Genomic DNA, 18,319 nt, shown 5'->3' with positions numbered 1-18,319 from the left:
CCCTGGGACCGCCTCACCCTGCCAAGCGATTAGGAAGAAATACACAGTTCCCACCAACAAATTTAAATTATCCCAAGGTGCCCAGCTCTGAAAGTCTGCAGGGAGCTCTTTTGTTCCATTTCTTAGGACTGTTCTGAGCAGTGCATGTGCTACCAAGAAGCACTGTGTGGTAATCGGGGTGTCACGAAAAATTAATTTATGGGACTGTTTGTTTCTTTATGTTCTCAATGGCATAACAAACAGCCGCCCCCTCACCCAGGGTCTCTGCAGACCTTCAAAACTTGCCAGAGCAAAGCTGCTCCTGGAACACACAGCCTACCACCAGCTTCTAGATGCAAACTGGCCCCGTGCACAGAAGGAGAGGGGAAGACATCCAAGAAACAGACTCCCCGGGGACAGAGAACAGGATCACTGCCCTGGGTCATCTCACACACCCTGGATGCACCGACCCTCTGATCGTTCCGCACATCCACGTGAAGTGAGGGTCCCAACCACGTTCGCCTGAAAAACACTCTTTCCAGAAAATCTAGCCACCTCTTTACCTAGAGCACATCTCCCTCCCATTAGAAAGATCCAGACTCATAAGGCCGATGGAAACTCACCCCCAGCCCGGGGTCCCCGACATCCTCAAGAACGCATCCTCTTTGCCCCCTCCCACACCAGCACAAGGCGCCCCCTTATCCAGTGACCCTTCTTCAAAGTCTACTCACCTTCACCCCACTTCCCAGCAGTCATTTCTCCACTGGAGTTCCCATAACACCCACCTGGGTGGGCCCTGGGGGGGGTCACCGTCCCCCCATCAAGTCTCCCAGGCTGGGCCTTGTACAACCCCTTCCCCGTCTCGACCTCCCTGTGCCACGGAGCTCAGGGCACCTGGCCCCCTCCAACCGGTCCATGCAAGGCTTGCCACCTAACTCTGGAACTGGGGTGCCTGCTGCCCCCACGTCCAGGCAACCCGGGACTGTCCAGCCCGACCCCCAACGTCCCAAAGGCCCACCCGCGGGCTGGGTCTTGTGGTGCACCCCTGCACCACAAGCCAACATCCCACCCACCTCGGCCCCACACAGTCCTGCGGTGTCCTTCTCTGTGGCTGGACCTCCCCAAAGACAGAGCACATCTCTATTTGTTCAGATCCTGCTGGAGAACAGAACACGAGCCCGGATCCCATCTCCTCGTCGATAACCTACTCCACGTTCCCTTCTGGACCAGGTTTCTTTCCCTTGGATTCAATCACGGAGCAAAAATGCACTTAGAGACACCATGACGGGCACTGAGGGATGTTAAAATGAATAGGTCCCTACATTTGTAGGGCTTGCAATTTAGTAAAGGAAGGATAAAGTTACAGAAAAATTAGATTAGAGAGCTTAAGTGCAATTCCAGGTTCTGAAAAAAGTCACCGTAGAAACACCTGGTAGAGAAGAGGCTCCCAGCTCACAGCAGGAGGAAGATAGATGCTCGGGCTGGAAAGGGAAGGGGTCTGATGGGGCTCCAGGGCCTGCATTCTTCCCTCTCTGCTCCACGCCTGCATTTCCTTCTCTGTAAGGCGCCACTGCTGGAGGAGTCGGCCTCCACGGCCCCCACATCAGTGATTCCACAGCTTTAAGAAAAAGGCAACATGCCTGTGGAGCCTGGAAGGATCATTAGGAATTTGACACCTGGAGGCGGAGGGAGAATGTTTCAGGGTCTAAGTGTGGAGGCTGAGAAGAGATCAGCATGGAAAGACGGGCTAGAACCCAGGAGAAACTCACAGAGCCTCTATCCAGAGGCACAGCTGTGACTTCATGAGCAGCAGTATCTCAGCCAGAAAGTTGTCAACTTTCCGGGTCAGTGGTGAGCCTGAAGGGGGTCGGGGAGTCGGGGAGAGACCCCACAGAGAAGGAACAAAGATTGTCCCGGGATGGACACACGCCTGAATAATTCTGGCTTCAGGACACCCACTGAAGAGATGATTTACCTTCAGGTGAAAGAGGCCCCTAACACAGAGGTCTGCACACTTTCCACTCACAAGCTGGGGGAGCAAAGAGCCTCTCTGTCCTGCAGGCTACCCCTCCTGCAGGCAGTGTGGACAAGCCTCACCAGGGAGGGGGGCCACAAGGGATGGCTGGCAGGGCTACTCTGGAATGACGGAGCAGCTGCAGAGAGGCCAACCATGGAGAGTGGGGAGCAGGACACACACATCACCTGCCGCCATCCGGGAACCACTTCCCGGACACAGAGACAGAGCATCAGGGAACGGCTCCCTGCCTGCCTGTGAGGCTAGCAGGTCAGCAGGAATCCAAGAGGCAGTCTCTGCTGCTCCTTGGGTGCAGCGGGCACAGTCCCACCTCCCTCCAGATCACCCAGATGCTGGCACCCCAACATCAAACATGCCCTGTTTCAAAGGACTGCTTGAATACTTACTGACCCTCTGGAAACTAAAATATGTCCCAGGTTAACCGCTGTGCGGGAGGCGTTCCAAGGACACACGTGAAGCCCTCTTTAACCAATCACCTAGCCTGAGAGACAGAGTCAGTATTTTGGTTTGGAATCCTCTGCCCCAGCAGCTCTGCTGTGTCCTGCCTTGCAGGACGGAGCTGGCAGGAACAGGGGTGACCCCAGCTGCACTGGCATCCTTCAGAGGCCTCACTTCCAGCTCGGTGCTCACCCACCAGGTCGGGCTGCCACCCCCTGGGGAATCACGGCAGCCTTGCTCAGGTGACCCTGCAGACAGAGCGAGCAGACCCTGGGCTGCGGCTGGGCTTCCTCTCATCTTCCCAGGACACCCTCTCCTCTACAAGCAAACTGGCCGGATGGGGGCGGGAGAGAGAGAAAAGAAACCAAAGAACTTGCGCTGGTGGCAGCTGGGGGTCTTGCTTTGAACAGGGTTCAGAGACAGGGTCACCCTCCAGGACAAATCCAGCACAACTCCACTACACCAGCCGGAAGTTCCCTGCACCCCCAGGCAGCTTCTTGCTGCTCTCAGGCCCAGCCTGTGACCCTGACCTTCTCATCTGCCTGCCAACAGGGACTCGTCCTCAAGACCCAGCCTGCCTCACCAGCTCCAGAGGGCAAACTCCTCACCATGCTCCCCTGCACTGTGCGTACCGAACCCAGCGCTAGAACAATCTGTGACTGGCTGCTTCCCAACCCCTAGACCGTAGCCTCCTCAAGGACAAGAAATATACCTTTTTCCCTAGGGTCTCTGAGTTCCACGCCTGCTTTAGCATGTACCAAGTGCCTGGTATTGGACTCCATAAGGTCTCCTTAAGCCTCTCCCCTCCCCTGTAGATCGAGGAAGGTAGTGATGCCTGTCCTTCCTACGGGCCACCTGAGAATTGGGTCCACAGCACTCAGAGCCCTTCCCATTGGCACCTGGTGATGGAAAGGCTAAATGAACGTCCACTGCTTCCTGGTTTTCCAAAGTCAGACCCCAAGAGACTGCATATCACCTAGTTGGCACGGTTCATCACGACATCCAGGAACTTACTTTTCTCCTAACCCTGCATCCAGCTCATCAGTTTGCTCCTTAGAGAAAGCCCTGCTCTCTCTGCACCTGCAGGCTAATCAGGAAACACCATCAGATCCAGGCTTTAGACTCCAGGAAAGAAAGAAGATACAGACTCTCCTCATCAAGGAACGACCCTCTTCAAAGCCCCATCTCTCAACTTATCATCTCTGAGGAAAACCATTGTTCTGAAACTGATACATATATATATAATTTTTTATCTTGCAAAATTTCTTAAAAATGGTTGCATTGTAAAGACTGATGCTCCTGGAAGAGACCTTTAAAGCAGCACATTCTTATATCCAGATTTTGACGATCATTTAGATCAACATCTTAATTTCACAGTGGGGGGAAACTGGGGCCACACAAATTAGTTAAGACACTTGCTCAAGGTCACAGAGCTGGATTAGAAAGTTGTACAAGCTCTGTCCTTCAGGCGAACTCCCCAGCAGGTATATGAACAGTTGCTTCCATTTAATTTCTTCATCTAATTAAGAAAAGGTATCCATGTGTGTCAGTGATGCAGAAACAAAGGAAAGAGGAGACCGCTTCCAGAAATGACAACCTCGGATGAGTTTTTCATCTCAAAGGAAAGAACCTTCAACTCAGTCCTTGGACCTCAAAGGTAGGAAACTCCCCCAAGTGAGTGCGGGCAGGGTCCATCTTCCGTCGAAGCATCTCCTTCTACTCACAGCCTCCTGGCTGCCCCTGACGGTCCACACCCCAGGGACCCAGAGCAGGTCCTCACTTGGCCAGATCCCTTGGAAGAGTCACCTGGAGTGGCTCCAGACCGGCAGACCCCAAGGGCAGTGGACACGTCTCCATCCTCCCAGTTTAAGCATGGAGCCAGAGAGAGAACAGCAGACCATCAGGAGGGCTGGTGCGGGGCCCAAGCTGGCCACGACTCTCTTTGTGGCAGCGCCCCTGACCTCCCCCTCCAGTCCGCAGTGTCCTTAGTCACAATGGGCGCCTGGGCTGGCGATCTGTGATGACCAGTGAGCTCTGTGATGCTCACTCTCCGTGTGGACAGACTTTCTCTGTTTCCACACCAGAGAGAGAGAGGCTCCTAAGAGGGAGATGAAATTTGCACAAAAAAAGGCAGTGGGGCCAAACCATGAACCACAGTGGAAAACGCAGGCGACGTGGCTCCCGGAGTCTGGCCGAATGGCACGTTCACCCCGCTGAATGCCAGCAGCTTCCACTGAAGTGTGGGAGGTCCCTTCCGAGTCCCAAACCACATGGAGTCCACAGGCCAAGCCCTGTACTTGGGCAAGGATCTGGGTGTGATGAGCACACTTGATTAAAGCCAGGGCACTGGACAAGCTTATAAAACACAGGAGTTTGAAAGTGCTCATGCAAGTCTCAACACCCCCATCTTTCAGGCCCCTGGGAGCCCACATCATCACCCACTGGCCACAGCTCTACCCCCAGCATCTGACTGGTCCATCCGTTTCTCTTCCAAGGATCCTGACATTTGAACCAGAGCTTCTTTTTACACAAACTTCCAAACTCCAGTGGTGCTGGATCTGGAAAACTCCCCTCCCATTAAAATTAGGTTGTTTGCATCTTGCTTTTTCCTGAGGTTCTCAAGCCCTGCCTGACCTTTCTTGAGAAGTACCAGGGGGACTAAAAGCCACACCTTCCACAACAGACAGCAAGGTTCGCTCCCCACCCCTCAAGCCGCCTTCCCCACTCTCAGTGGGGGCCCAGCCCACTCTCTGAACCATCCAGAACCATCGATGGCTCTCACTGCCACAGGATCAAGGCCGTAAGTTGGCCTGGAATTCAACATTTCACCACCTGCCCTCATCTGACCACAACAGTCATAATTCCTTTGCACTCTCTAGAAAATAATAAAAGTAAGATTTGAAAAGGCACTAGAAACCCTTTGAAGACCAGGAAAGGGGGATCTCAGTTCCCTTTCCTGAAAACCTGCTTCCGGCACCATCCCAGAGGGACAAAATCCAAGGAGCACACGGGCTGCAGGTCCGAGGAAAAGGTCAAGGCTCACACCTGTGTCCCTTCTCCCTTCCTCCGCTGGCCAGTTCCCTCTGGCCACCCAGAACCTGTCCCCCCTCGAAGCTCTGACTCAATGCCGTCTTCACCAGCAGTCCAGACCCTCCCTCCCCACCCTCTCCCTCCTGGGAAGTCCCAGGGTTCTCAGACAGGAGGCCCTCACCTTGCTCTCTGGGTCTCACACTTTCTTTATCCACAGGGCTAATCTGCCCTGCCCCTGGCCAGATTGCCTGGAATGCGTCCTTATCAGATCCCTAGGCCCCACTCCTGGGGAAAGGGCTTCCTTCCCACCAGCAAAGCAAGAAGTGAGTCTGTTTCCAGTTCGGAGACCAGATTCCCCTCATCCCACGGAGGGCAGGACCCCCTGGGGATAGTCCCCTGGGTTCCCTCACCCAGCCTTAAGGCCTGGCAGGAGGCCAGCACAGGCTATTTGTTGACTGGGCTTTTTATGATGATTGTGCCTGTTCGCTGGGAAGAGGGCAGGGAGAGAGAACTTTTGCAGCTGGACACCTACGAGATCATGAGGGCGCAGTGAGTAACCCCTTCCTCCTCGGGACCTGATCGTCCAGATTCGCAGGAGGCCCAGAGCTGGGTGCCCAGGACAGTGCAGGGGAGCTGGGGAGCCTGCCGGAGGGTAGGATGGGGGGGTAGGAGGTGGCGGAGAACTTTCCGCGTGCCCCTGGGGAGGGGAAGGTTTGGAGGGACCCGGGTGGCCGCGGTCCTGGGAGCCAGGATGTGCACCGGGTAGGACGCGGCGCTGGCCCACCGCGGCCGGGCTGACCTGCCCGCCGCCCGCCCGCGCCCCGCCGGATCGCCTCGGCCAGACCCCATTGGCCGCCCCCGCCGCCCCCGGGACCCGCCGGAGCGCCGGGACGCGGCGGCACACGGGCCACCCAAGGGCAGGGCCGGGGAGGCGCCCCTGGCGGGGATGGACTGGCCGTCGCCGCCGCCGGATCCGCTCGGCACGGCCACCTCCCCCGGGGCCCTGGGCCGCGCCCGCCCCAGCGAGGCCGACACAAAGGGGCCGCGCGTCACCCACCTGATCCCGCGCGTCCGGGGTCCGGGGGGTGGGGGCCGCCGCTCCTGCTCGGCCGCGGGCGGGGCTCCGAGCGCCGAGGTCCGCGGTCCGAGGCCGGCTGTCCGCGCCGCCCCGCGCGGAGCCGCCCTTTATTCCCGCCCGCCCTCCAGCCGGGGCGCGCGGCCCGCGGGGGGAGACTGGGCGGCGGCGCCGCGCGGCACAAAGACGCGGGGCGCACGGGCTCGGCCCCCGCCCCGCCCGGCGCGCAGCGCCCTCTGCCGCCCGCGCGAGGCCCGCGGGGACCCAGGCTCCCCCAGGACCGCCGGGACCCCAGGCTGCCCGGAGGAACGCCGCGGCCTCGGTTAGGTGACGGCCAGAAGACGGGGGCCCTGATGCCGACGCTCGGGGGCACGAAGACCCGCAAGCTGGGAGAGGAATGGGGGACCCAAAACACTCTTAGCGCGGCGATAGAAAGAGAACCGGGCCGGGCCGCCTCGGACCAGATCCGGGCTCCCGGAACCTGGGCTCCATGCCCTGGCGGGGACCGTGAGTAAAGGCTGAGGCCCTTTCTAAGCTAGCATCTCATCATCGCGCCAAAGGTCTTTGCCTCCCGGTACCTGACCTGCTGGACGGATGGAGCACCGGGCTCGTCCGGTCCTTCGGCTCCGTGGATTCCCGAGTTCCAGTCTGGGCTGTTGACTTCCTCTGCCTTAGCGTTTAGAGCTTGTTAGAGCCAAAGGTATTTGAAGGTAGAATTTTCCTGTAAGATTTCTCTTTGCCACTCCCCCTAGTAACTAGAAGTTACACAGGTATTTCTGTCTCCAGAACGCGTACCTGAACAAAACCTACTGATGTGTATGAAAGAATGCCTCCTTCAATACATAGATTCGTCTCCCGAAGTATGGGAAAACCCACCCTCACCGCTTTCGTCCTTAACACCACACCCTCCAGTGTTGACTCTGCAGTCTAGTACCAACACCAAATGGGCCCAGTGACCTTAACTGAGCAAGTTAGTTAACTTCTTTGTGTTTTGATTTTCTTATCTGAAAACTACTAATGGTCATAGAAGTCATAGAGATCTTGGCAGGGATTAAATAAGGAAAATAAGCCAAGAGCAGTCTCAACATAACTGGAAAATTGTAAGGATTCCATAATCCTTAGCTGTACTTTGTCTCATTTCCCCCCAAACTACAATATTCTTAGCTATCTTGACACTGCATAATTTATCTTCCTCCACTACATACACATCTTTAAAAAATAATAATAATAATAAATCTGTCTCATCTACACTGAGAAGTTATTCTGGTAACTTCTCAAATATGAATCCCTCCCCAAATATGAATGAGAGCTTCTGATGTCTCTGTCAAATTCTTTGCATAAATGTCATCATTCAAGAAAGAAGGCACAATGGGAAGAATTCTAGCAACACTTGGTTACCCCAGCCTCTCACCAGAAGATGAAAATGGTTCTGCATAAACGCCTGAGCTTCACAGAAAATATATTCGGCCCTTCTGTACAGGGGTTGTGGAGCCAGGAAAGCACTGGTGCGATACTGCTTATGAATGAAGGGATGGATGGATGAGAGCAAGTATCCGGGGAAGTGATGAACGTGTCCACACTGATGCAGATGCTTCTGTAGTTACCAGGGGCTTGGGAATCAAGCCTGGGGAGGGGGGAGGGGGGAGGTTGGCAAGGAGAGGGTTGATGTACAAAACCAACCTCTCATTCAATTGTGTCACTGAGCCTTTGTGTCTCTTGCAAGTGCTTAAGCAGTGATGTGTATGTGTGTGACTGTGTGTGTGAGGTCATTCCCATGTTTGTTTGTCTTTGTTAACCTGCTTGTTGTTGGGGAGATGGGGAAAGACAGCATCATCATTGATAACACAGTTTGCAGCAGGCCGTGCCCTGAATTTCAAAAGTTTCAGGACTTTTCTCTATGAAGTCTTCCTAACCCATCTCTGCTTTCCCCATCTCCAGATGTCTGGAGTTGTGTAATAGTTCATTTGTTTCCATGGCATCTGTTAGACTTCATGTTTTGGATATTTACTGTCTGATTTTTAGGTCATAAGAGTCTGTAGATGAGAAATGAAGTAAATTTTCTATTGAATTTCCCAGAGGGCCTTGGGCATAGTAAGTGCTCAGTAAATGTAGATGAGTCCCCTGCCCTGAGCCGTGTCCTTCCTAGTTGTCTCCAACGAGCTGCCTGTATCTCTCGAGGTCACATTCACCCATCCCTGATTGAGTTTCAGTCCATTCCTCCCATGGCTTTCAACCGTCTCACCCAGACGTTTGTTGTGTCAAGCTCATTTTTAAAAATACCCACTGTTGCTAAGCACTTGTGCCTGTAGGCAGCATGACTCATGATTCTGAAGAAGCCCCTTGTTGATTACCTACTGAGGGCAAGATTTTGTGCTAGGTTGTTGCCAGGGAGTCAATGCCCCAGCAAATGGTCCAGAGGCTGGAGAAATGGAAGTCCATCAGGAAGTTCCTTCTCTAGCTACAAAACTGAGTGAAGATCAGGATTCATTCGGTGGCTTGAATTTAAACCTTTTCAGGCAGTAGAGTTTGCATGGGTTCATAATCACACATTCTGAAAGTCCAGAACATTCACATTTCTTTAATTTTAAAAATTGCCTTAAATTCAATTCCTTATTTCTGGAGGGTAGCAGGCAATTAAATGTCAGCTGTTGCTCTGATTGTCTCTCCCTGGAGGCCCACGGGTCCCTGGTGGGTTTTATGGTGCTGGGATCCAGGGTGTAACCCTTCATGCTCAGCCCATCTCCCTGTCTATCTAGAAGGCTCCTTCCCTGAGTCCTGGGTCCCTTCCAAGCAGGCTGCGCTCAGTTTCTCTACCAGGGGCCCAGATTCCCAGGTGGGCCAGAAAGCTGCAAGTTTCCTCACCTCCCAGGGCAATGCAGTCTCTGCTGCTCTCAAGGACTCTTAGGAAAGCTTTTCTTGTCCAACCCCTGCCTCCATTCCCACAAACACCTCCCCTCTTTCTTTCCCAGCCTTGTTGTTGTTCAGTCGCTAAGTCGAGTCTGACTCTTAGTGATTCTACGGACTGCAGCATGCCAGGTTTCCCTGTCCTTCACTATCTCCCAAAGTCTGCTGTAACATACATCCATGGAGTCGGTGATGCCATCCAACAATCTCATCCTCTACTGCCCACTTCTCCTGCTGCCCTCAGTCTTTCAGAGGTCTTCCCTGGTGGGCTCAGATGGTAAAGAATCTGCCCACAATTCTCAAGAAAAAATAAAATTTAGAAAAGATAACACATGGAAAGGGGGAAATTCATCCTTGTAATCACATAGAAAGAGCACTGAGAGGGGTGAATTGGGCTTCCCTCGTAGCTCATTCAGTAAAGAATCCACCTGCAATGCATGGGACCCTGGTTCAATTCCTGGGTTGGGAAGATCCGCTGGAGAAGGGATAGGCTACCCACTCCGGTATTCTTGGGCTTCCCTGATGGCTCAGCTGGTAAAGAATCTGCCTGCAATGCAGGAGACCTGGGTTCGATCCCTGGGTTGGGAAGATCCCCTGGAGAAGGGAAGGACTATCCACTCCAGTATTCTGGCCTGGAGAATTCCATGGACTGTATAGTTCATGGGGTTGCAAAGAGTTGGACACGACTGAGCGACTTTCACTTTCAGGGGTGAATTGTGTCTCCAGATTCACAGGTTGAAGTGTTAGCCTACCCCACCTCCTGACATGAACTCGTATGGAAATAGGGTCATTGCAGATGGAATTAGTCCAGATGAGGACATACTAACTCAGTGAGGACATAGACTCAATGAACATCAGTTTGATTAACCTCCGGGAGTTGGCGATGAACAGGGAGGCCTGGCGTGCTGCAGTCCATGGAGTCGCAAAGAGTCGGACACGACTGAGCAACTGAACTGAACTGAACTGAGGACCTACTGGAGAAGAGTGGGCCCTAATCCGCTATGACTGGTGTCTTCATACAAAAGGTAAATTTCAAGGGACTTCCCTGTGGGTCCAGTGGCTAAGACTCCATGCCCCAATGCAGGGAGCCTGGGTTCCACCTCTGGTCAGGGAACTAGGTACCACAAGCCACAGCTAAGAGTTTTCATGCCACAACTAAAGATCCTGAGTTCTGCAACTAAGAGCTGGCATAGCTGAATAAATAAGTAGAAACAAATATTAAAAAACAAAGGGCAAATTTCAAAACAGGTACATAAAGGGGGCACTCTGGGAACATGAAGGGATGGATATAAATTAATTTATGGAGATAAATTAAGCATCACTGAGGATTCCACCTGACCCCTGGAAGCTAGGAGAAGACCTGGAACAGCTTTCAGGTTCCTCTCAGCCCTCAGGAGGAACAAACCTTGCTTGTCCCTTAATCTCAGACTTCTAGCCTCCATAACTGTGAGACAGTAAACTTCCATCATTTAAGCCACTGGGCCAATAGTAGTTTGTTTCAGCACCCCCCAGCTCACTAAACAAACAGCTAGACAGTGCCCATGTGTGACTACATTTTAGAGAATAATTTCATAACAAAAATAAAAACATCATCAAAGGTCGTAGCTGCTGCTGCTGCTAAAGTCGCATCAGTCGTGTCCGACTCTGTTCTACCCCATAGACGGCAACCCAACAGGCTCCTCTGTCCTTGGGATTCTCCAGTAAAGAGTACTGGAGTGGGTTGCCATTGCCTTCCCCAAAGGTCGTAGATTATATGCTAATAAGAAGATTTCTATGCTAGTAAAAGAGTAAAACTATTTTTCTGGCACCTCTCAGAAAATAGAGACATTTTCTCTCTTATTCACTAAGTCCAGCACAGTAAGAACAGGACACTTAATACATATTTGTTGAATAAAATAGATGCATCTTGTCTTCCAGTCTTCTCTGCTAACTTGTCCTTCTACGTGGCTCAGATGCAAAGGCCACAGATGCTACATAAACATTTGGACCAGAGAGAAAGTTTCATCTCATCTTTTCATGTCACACATAGAAACACTGAGGTTGAAAGTGGTCCTTGAAGTTCCCAAGTTTACTGCCAACTAACGACTTACACGGTGCTGTTACTTGCTGTTACTCAAGGTTCTTGGCCAATTCAGTTTTACTATCTTACTTTTCTGGAATAATCAATAGGATATGACTCTTGTGGCTTGACAGAATTTTAAAAGGTTTTCCCAACTCTCAAGGAGTGATTAAGTTATAGTCAACATTAGATGGACTTAACTATGGGCAGAAAGTTGATGCTCACTGAACACCCATGTGCTGCTGCACAGGTCCCAGCCCCTTCCAAGTTAGGAAGGGGCATGTGACTCGCTTTGTTCACTAGACAATCAGCAAGACTGTCACTTCTGGGCTGAGACAGAGAGAGGAATTTCAAGACCTTTAACTGGCCTGGCTACTCCCCATTACAGTAACTACACAGCCACCCACTGCGATGGTTGGACTCTAAAGCGAGCTCAGCCTGAGTCCATGGATTGTCTCCTGTCGGGACAATTCCCAGGAGACATACAAGCCTGTGTTAAGCTATGGGAGTCTAATCTATAGTTACTCATGCATTTGCTCCATACTGCTTTTGTTGTTGTTGTTTACTCGCTAGTAACGTGTAGAGAAAGTCACTCAGTTGTGTCTGACTTTTGCAACCCCATGGACTGTAGCCTGCCAGGCTTCTCTGTCCATTGGGATTCTCCACGAAAGAATACTTGAGTGGGTTCCCATTTCCTTCTCCAGGGGATCTTCCCAACCCTGGAATCAAACCCAATTCTCCTGCATTGCAGGCAGGTTCTTTACCAACTCAGCTATGAGGGAAGCCCTAAGTCATGTTCAACTCTTTACGACCCTATGGACTGTAGCCCACCAGGCTCCTCTGTCCATGGGGTTTCCCAGGCAAGAATACTGGAGTGGGTTGCCATTTCCTCCTCCAGGGGATCTTCCCAACCCAGGATCAAACCTGTGTCTCCTGTGTTGGCAGGCAGCTTCTATACCCACTGAGCTGTCGAGTCAGTCACTCTCCTGGATCTTAGGGAAAGTCAAAGTGCAGTGCCAGAGAAGGAAAGTAAGTCATCAAGTCTTAGACGATTCCCTGTTTGAGGCAGGTGGTCAGCTGTTGGAGAACATGAAAACCTGAAAGGAACTGAGGATCAGAGAGGCAGAAGGCAACACCATGAGGAGCTCCTTTCCCGGGGCCGTGACCATGTGCTGTAATGTCTATTTTGTTGTGAGAGTCCCTCAGTTGTGTCCACATGTCCATTCTGTTTGTGACCCCATGGACTAGACAGTCCATGGAATTATCCAGGCCAGAATACTGGAGTGGGTAGCCTTTCCCTTCTCCAGGGGATCTTCCCAACCCAGGGATTGAATCCAGGTCTCCCGCATGTCAGGCAGATTCTTTGTCAGCTGAACCACCAGGGAAGCCGTCTGTAAAGTCTTATAGGTCATTAAAATACAGGCTGAGGGTGCACGGAATGTCTGCTGCGTCCTCTGCACAGGGCTTGGGTGAGGTTCGGCAGGTTGATGCTGTGGTGTCTTGACCAGACCTGCCTATGGAACCAAAGTACTCACCCCAGGCTCCTGACATGCCAGGTATCAACGGCTCACTTCCTGGGAATCATCTTTTGCCAGAGGAGGCTGCCTCAGCCAGATTTCTGGAGGTTGCGCTTCTAATAATTGGTCCACTGGGAATTAAAGGCCTGTCCCGCCGCCTTAACTCCAGACAGTCCTGAAGAGTCCCAGCAGCTGCAGGTCTCTTCAGCCTCATCCCAGGCCCTCTAATCCCCACTCTCTCTGGGAGCGCCTCAGAGAGCATCCTGCCAGGAAATACCGGGTGTCAGACCTGCTTCCCTGGGGGGCTGACACCCAGACACAGGGCCACGTGGGAAGAGCCCACCACATCCACACAGAGGGAGCCAGGGGTCATCAGGAGGTTCATCTGGTTTGGTGAGGACTGAGAATGAGGGTGGGGGTGGGTCCCGGGAGCCAGGATCCACGGGGCCTTGGGTACCACCTGTGGGTGGACAGTTCTGGGGAACCTGAGAGTAAGAATAGAACTGGTGGGAGGTGTGAAGGCCCCTAAACAGAGCTGGAGAGACCTTTGGAGACTTGTTTCTGTTTGCCTCTAAGAACCATTTGATTTCTTTGTGTATGCATGCTCAGTCGCTCAGTTGTGCCTGACTCTTTGTGACCCTATGGACTCTTTGTAGCCTGCCAGGCTCCTCTGTCCATGGGATTCTCTAGGCAAGGATACTGGATTGGGTTGCCTTGCCCTCCTCTCCCGGGGATCTTCCCAATTCAGGATCAAACCCATGTTTCCTTCATTGGCAGGTACCTGGGTTCTTTACCACTGTGCATCCTGGAAAGCCCTGACTTCCTTGTATTTAACTCTTACTCAGCTATGATTTTTAAAGCTACTTTATTTTAAGGACATTATTCAACCCCCTGAAGTGCTCTATCCCCGGACAGTCTGGGTTCCTCTTCTAATATTTTGGAACTCGGTTCCAAGCTGTTGCTTTGGTGTCTCCTCCATGACTCTGTCTGGATCAGGGTGGCTGCCTGACCTGAGCTTTCAAACTCCTCGCACTGTCTCTGTGCCTGTGGCTCCAGCACCAGGCAGGACTGATCACCGAGTTAGGATGGAAGAACTCAGCTTCCTCCTCCCCCCTCCACCCTCTGCATGTGTAGGAAGATCTGTATCAATTCTCTATCTCCCCTTTTCCTTCCTCCCCCATGTCATATGTGTGTATGAATGTTAGATATCAGGCTGTATTTCTGAGAATCTCGTGTTATCACAGGATCTCAGGGTAAGGCCTTGTCTCATTTCTCCGAAAGAAGACACACAATCACAACATCTTATCATCAAGAGAAGGTGCCACAGACTCCAGCAAACAAGCACACACCAACCGAGCAAAACCCAAAGGTGCAGAGTCGGGGTCTCCTGGAAGTGGAGAGGCGTGGGAAGCAGCCCCTCTGAGAGCCTGGAGCCCTGGGCATTTTCCCCAGTGTTAGTGACTAGCAGTCCCTCTGCCATGTGAGGACAGGCCAGCAGGAACTCGTTACCTGGAGCCCGATCAGCTGTCACCTTGATTTTGGGCTCCCAGCCTTCAGAAATGAATATTTGTTGTTCGTGAGACCCCCAGTCAGTGGTGAATTAATAAGGCCACCAGAGCTGACATGCCACAGGTCAGGGCGGTACAGACAAGACTGCAGTCAAGTGACATCTGAGTTATGCTGGAAGGAGTGACAAGGTGTCCCTTGTGAAAATACACAGTTCCCCCTTCATGCGCACACACAGACACATATATATCTTGTAACAGCTTATGGGGAGGAGTTCTAGCAAAGTTCACTACAAAGCAAATCCCAAGAGAGAACTGACCAGTAGAGGCCAGTCTACTCAGACACAGAATCAAGGGGGATTCAAGGTGAGATTATGCTTTATCAGTTCAGTTCAGTCTTTTAGTCGTGTCCGACTCTTTGTGACCCCTGGACTGCAGCACGCCAGGCCTCCCTATCCATCAGCAACTCCTGGAGCTTGTTCAGACTCATGTCCATCAAGTCAGTGATGCCATCCATCCATCTCATTCTCTGTCATCCCTGTCTCCTCCTGCCTTCAATCTTTCCCAGCATCGGGGTCTTTTCTAATGAGTCAGCTCTTCACATCAGGTGGCCAAAGTATTGGAGTTTCAGCTTCAGCATCAATCCTTCCAGTGAATATTCAGGACTGATTCCCTTTAGGATGGACCAGTTGGATCTCCTTGATGTCTAAGGGACTCTCAAGAGTCTTCTCCAACACCACAGTTCAAAAGCATCAGTTCTTTGGCACTGTTATAAGAAATGAATATTTGTTCTTCATCCTCATTCTTAGTGCAGAGCTCCTAAAACCTATGGAATTTCCTAAGTGATGATGGTACTGACCTGGGTTCCTAGACTCTAGTCAATAGACATTGCTGAGAGGCCAGATGAGGAATTCAGGTGGGGCTTTACTGGGACTCATGCTGCAGCAGGAGGGAGTGAAGACAAGTAACAAGTTCTCTTGTTCACTCCCCAAAGGGGGCGAGCTGGTCCCTTACATAGGGTGATGATGGGGGCAGACGGGTGGGTCAGGAAGGAGGGGTGGCTTGGATGGTCAGTGCATCTCTTGGGGGTGCTGCCTGCAGGGGTCACACGCAGGACACTCCTTTTTTTCTCCCAGCTACGGAAGCAGCTGGATTTTGTCCTTTGTGTATTGTGTGCGTTTGTTTGCCCCAGTTGTGCAAGTCACAGTTGCTTTTAGCCCCTTCTAGTTTCTTCACATCCTGTTGCCCTAGGAGACATTGGTCCAAGCACAAGCTCTCCAGGAGGGGGACAAAGGGTTCCTGGTCCCAGGTCCCAGCCTCTCTCAGCGACATGAATACAGAAGTCTTTGCTATAATACAAAACAGACTTTGGGCAGGCCCTAGGCCACCTATGGTGGAGGATGATTGCCAGGGCACCCAGTCATGTGATTGGAGCGTTAGAACTTTCAGTCCCAACCTCAGACCTCCAGAAGGGGGAGTGCAATCACCAGTGACCAGTGATGTCATGCTACAGAATGAGTCCTCCATAAAACCCAAAGGGACCAGGTTCAAAGAGCCTCTGGGTTGGTGAACAGGTGCAGATTCAGAGTGGCTGGTGCCCCTCCAGAGGGCATGCATGGTTCGTGCCCTTCCCCCACACCTCACCCTGTGCAATCCTTTCTTCAGCAGCTATTGCTCAAGTGCATCCTTTCGTAAAAAACTGGTAACCTAGTAAGTGCAGTGTTTCTCTGAGTTCTGTGAGGTCGTCTAGCAGATTAATCCCACCCTAGGAGGGAGTTCTTGGACCCTTCGATATAGCTGGTCAGCCAGTGAGAAGCACAGGTGATAACCTGCAGTTGTGATGGGCATCTGTGTTGGCGATGGGGGAGTAAGGTGCCCTCTGGTGGGAATGAGCCCCTAGCCCATGGGATCTGATGCTGCGTGTGTGCTGCGCTATCGTATCCGACTCTTCACTACCCCACGGACTGTAGCCCGCCAGGCTACTCTGCCCGTTGGATTCTCCAGGCAGAAATACTGGAGTGGGTTGCAATGCCTTCCTCCAGGGGATCTTCCCAACCCAGGGACTGAACCTGAGTCTCTTATGTTGCTTGTATTGGCAGGCAAGTTCTTTACCACTAGTGCCACCGGGGTCTGATGCTACCTCCAGGTAAAGAGTGTCAGAATTGAGCTGAAGTAGGACATCACGCTGATATGGGAAAATTTGCTTGCTGGGGTGGAAAAAACTCACACATGGGAATTGAGGGTAGAATCAGACAAGGACAAGCCGAGATGGCCCGAGTTAAAATAATAAATCACTTTTGGGCATTTTCCCAGATCCTCCAGGAATGAGTTTGCCCAGAGAAGTTTTATTTTTATTATTATATGTATATTTTCTAGATAAAGTGGATTCCCAGGACACGAGTTGCACTCTCATTCGTAATCAAATTTGTAAACAATTTAAAACCCAGATATGGTGTGTGTGTGTGTGTGCGTGTGTGTGTGTTTTCAAATTAACTGCGGTTTTTAGGATACCATTGAATCTCTTCTCATCTTTTCGTGTGAATTGTTAAGAACTGGCTGTTCTCATTACAGTATAAGAATGCTTGTTGGTTTCAAAACCGTTCAGAAGCTATGTGGAAAATAAAATTGAGTAAGAACTCAATTCTATTAAAAATATGCACTACTGGAAATATGCATGAAATGAACTAGCAGTTGCCTCTGGGCCACTGTAATTATGAATAATTTTTATTTTCTTCATTTTGCTGTGTTCTATTTCTCAAATATTCTCCAAATGCTTATTCGTCTTAGAATCATGGGGGGAACATGTGGTTAAAAAGCCTTTCTCATCTTTCATACCCAACTCAGTGGCATCTGAGTTGAACTTGCTATGTGGGCTTTCTGTGGAATTTCCCATTCTTTGCCACTGACTGGAACAGCAGACGCCAGCAGAGACTTGAGGCTGGGTTGTGCACCCGAGACATGGCTGCCCGTGTCCTGGCCACAAGGCTGGACGACCTGGGTTGCCTCTTGAGTCTCCTTCACTGTCCTCAAGCCCCTGGATCTGATCCTTGTCCTGGGGGCTAGAGCCCAGGGTTGGCCCGACAAGTCCAGGGTGGGCAAAGATAATGAGGCCGTATCCTTCCCGAAGAAGTGAGTAAAGTGAAAGTTAAGTCACTCAGTCGTGTCCAGCTCTTAGCAACTCCATGGACTGTAGCCTACGAGGCTCCTCTGTCCATGGAATTTTCCAGGCAGGAGTACTGGAGTGGGTTGCCATTTCCTTCTCCAGGGGATCTTCCCCACCCAGGGATCAAACCCGAGTCTCCCACATTGCAAGAAGACACCTTTACCATCTGAGCCACCAGAGAAGCTCAAGAAGTGAGTACTTATAACTGAAGATTAAATGCAATGACATGTCTGAGAAAATGCCCCATGTCCAACAAGGGTCAGTCTGAGTCTGGAGGGTGTGGGGTGGGCATTGGAGCTGGGGGTGTAGAATTCTTGGCTCCAAGGGCTGGGAAGACACAGGAGGGGGAAATCAGAGGATCAAAGGGGAGATCAAAGAGGATCAAAGGGGAGAAACAAAGTCAGGCCTGGCCTGAGGCATCTGAGGGGCAGGGACTGCACAAGCTCCGAACCAGGTGCTCCGAATGGTTCCACGCCATCAGGGACTCTGGGTGCCAGGTGCCCGCTCTGCGGACTGCAGACCCTGTGATATTCAGAACAGCAGCTCTGCAACCACATAAATCCTGGGCTGCTGCTATTCCTGCTGCCTGTCTACAGGAATTCATTCCTTCCAAA

At 51.8% G+C, this 18,319-nt stretch overlaps 1 protein-coding gene across 1 annotated transcript in view; it reads right to left on the bottom strand.

Annotated features, from left to right (window-relative positions):
- RNF144A (ring finger protein 144A) overlaps positions 1 to 6,577 on the bottom strand; it is a 127,695-nt gene extending 121,118 nt beyond the window's left edge. The window contains exon 1 of the mRNA XM_068979444.1: positions 6,540 to 6,577. The gene's annotated coding sequence lies outside the window, so the exon portion shown is untranslated. The remainder of the gene's footprint in view (positions 1 to 6,539) is intronic.
- Positions 6,578 to 18,319: the final 11,742 nt, after the last annotated feature.

The sequence above is a fragment of the Capricornis sumatraensis genome, chromosome 1 (genome assembly GCF_032405125.1).
Source record: "Capricornis sumatraensis isolate serow.1 chromosome 1, serow.2, whole genome shotgun sequence".
In the NCBI taxonomy this organism is placed as follows: Eukaryota; Metazoa; Chordata; class Mammalia; order Artiodactyla; family Bovidae; genus Capricornis; species Capricornis sumatraensis.
This window is presented reverse-complemented; position numbering and strand designations above follow the sequence as displayed.